The sequence below is a fragment of the Etheostoma cragini genome, chromosome 24, assembly GCF_013103735.1.
Source record: "Etheostoma cragini isolate CJK2018 chromosome 24, CSU_Ecrag_1.0, whole genome shotgun sequence".
Lineage (NCBI taxonomy): Eukaryota > Metazoa > Chordata > Actinopteri > Perciformes > Percidae > Etheostoma > Etheostoma cragini.
The window spans coordinates 12190106-12192640 of NC_048430.1; the positions used below are offsets into that span (position 1 = coordinate 12190106).

The 2535-nt window shown below is 37.7% G+C and overlaps 1 long non-coding RNA gene across 1 annotated transcript in view; it reads left to right on the forward strand.

Annotated features, from left to right (window-relative positions):
• Nucleotides 1-254: 254 nt before the first annotated feature.
• LOC117939575 overlaps nt 255-2535 on the forward strand; it is a 28853-nt gene continuing 26572 nt past the window's right edge. The window contains exon 1 of the long non-coding RNA XR_004655625.1: nt 255-323. This is a non-coding gene — a long non-coding RNA (uncharacterized LOC117939575). The remainder of the gene's footprint in view (nt 324-2535) is intronic.

Consider the following 2535-nt stretch of genomic DNA (forward strand, 5'->3'; position numbering starts at 1 on the left):
TTTTTGAGAATTATACAAAAAAGAAAAATCACAACTTTTCTCCCGCAACTGTTTATTATTTAATTATGAAAGCCTGTAAGTGCTCCTCATGCTGCTATAATCTCATGTGAGGTTGTTTTTTGCTATTACTGTATAAAGTGAATATTGTCCCTGTCTGAATTGGGCTGGTAAGGGACAAAATTGCCAGGCCTGAATTTTTGTGAATTGAGTGTCTCATGTGGAAGTTGATCTCGCTCTTTTTTTTTTTTTTTTTGCAGTGTGCCCAGATGTCTTGCATCCCAGTTCCAGTGCACAAAGCAACCACATCAAAGAAGCAAACGCAGGTAAATCCCCACACCTGCTGATAAGGCTTGGTACTGGTACCCAATTCAACAGTTTTTAGGGTCCGACTGAATTGCCTAGTGATTGCGAAGTATTAAGTATCCAAAAATGCCTTAAGTGTTTTTCCTAACTTTGTATTATATATTTATATTTCTTTATTTACAGACTCAAGGTCCAAATAAAAAATATATAAGAAGTACACTCAACACATTAAAAAAGGGGTTCAGACCAAACATAAATACATATAGACAAACTCATCTCCAAAAATATTACAAAAAAAACACGCATACATACTAATCTACAAATTGCAATGTCCTATAATTAAAACAAGTGTGTTCCAGTGATTCCAGAGTTTTGACGAATATCTGGTATCACTAAGTGCAGGATTGATTATAGCATTTAAAATTGTATTATTTGTCTCAGTTAATCGGCATATAAATCTGTACATAAACTTCCTCAGCACAGCGTGGAAGGTGGGAACATTACAGGTCACACACAGATGGCTAGCACTGGTCCATCTTGGACGCTTCATCAATATTCTAAATGCATCATTGTATGCCACCTTTATCTTGTTTATCTTTGCTTTACTGTAGCTGCACCATAGATGAGCTGTATACAGTGGAGTACAGTATGCTCTGAAAAGAGATATTTTAACTTTTTCAGAACACATATGAAATTTGCGTGCCAGAGTATTTGCTTGTCCATATAATTTACAGCACTGCCGCTGTATATCATAATCACAAAAATCGTCGCGATCATCGCGATAGCAGTTATCCATGGAAACATTGGTACAAATACAGGTTTGCCAATCAGATTTAACATGTTCAGCTGTGTTAATAAAAAATTTAAACTGTAGACAAATGTCAGAAGTGTGGACCAGCGCTGTGTGGCCGGGCTGCGTGGGGAGTATTGGGAGAGTGAGTAGAGGAGAGATCCAAACACAGGCACGGCTTTACAGAAGAAATGGGTCATGAAACGGAAAATGAAACCATAGGCAGGAAAACTCTGTTAGACACAGAGACAGAGCACAGGGAATCGAAATAAAGTATTTTTCAGGTTTGGTACCAACGATTCCTAATCCTACCTAGTCCTATGTTCACCCACTTACTAGAAGATATAGAGGTTGGGTTTCTTTAGGAGAAATACTGTGATGTTTTATATCCTCAAGAGATTGTTTAGAAGTAGATTTGTTTTAAATAAAATAATGCTTATTTTTCTTAAATCAAGATTGAGTCTTTAAAGTCTTTGGGCCTATGATTTTGTCAAACCTGGCATCTGACCCACTTGTTTTGGGGTTGATTTTCACCTCTTAGTTATTGAAAGGAATAATTAAAAACTAATTTCACTTTTTTTTTTAAACCCAGTTTTGATATGTGCGAATGAATCTCCCCTACTGGAGTACATAAATGAAGAAGGCATTAGAGTACACCTTACCTTGCTTTGAATTTTTCTCCTAACAACGATCACAAGGCTGCAAATTGTCATCATCTTCTCTTCATTATTCTTTAATGTAACTGATAAGGTATCTATTTTGGTTAGACTGGGGGGGGGGAACCTGACTAAATAAGATGTTGGATTTGAGCGCCACATTATACATGTAATAACAGTTTAGGGATACAATCCATCACTGCTGTCCTGTGTCACATCAGCCAGTGGAGGAGGGAAAAAAAGGAAGAAGTTGATCCGTTTCTCTGGGTCATCGTTTTTCAGCGTAATAGATGACAAATAATTGGCCATTCATCAATAGCAATAGATGAGAGCTGAAATGATTTATTGCCTTTACAACAGAAATTGGGCCGCCCCTGCAATGATGATGGAGCTCACCAGTCAGTGAGGCGGAAAGAAGGGAGGTAAATGCAAAAGAAAAGATAAGGGGAGGGAATAAAAAAGGGAAAGAAGGAGTCAAGAAAGAGGAAAATGTAAAAATGATGAGGAAACACACAGGAAAGAAAGGAGAATGAGGGAAGTGGGGGGAAAGAAGAGAGTAAAGGTGATCCAGAAGGAAGAATGAAAAAAAGGGGTAGATGAAAAGAGCAAGGATTCATAAAGAATTGTAGAGGCAAAATCGTACCTTGTGTTAAATCCACTTCTGTCTGCCGTAGGCAGAATTAGTGTTGACTCGTTCTTTCTTTATTTCCAGTTTGTTTCAAACTTTCTGTAAAAAAACAAAAAAAAAAACATTTCACCACACAACTACCGCCGGGGGGGGGGGGG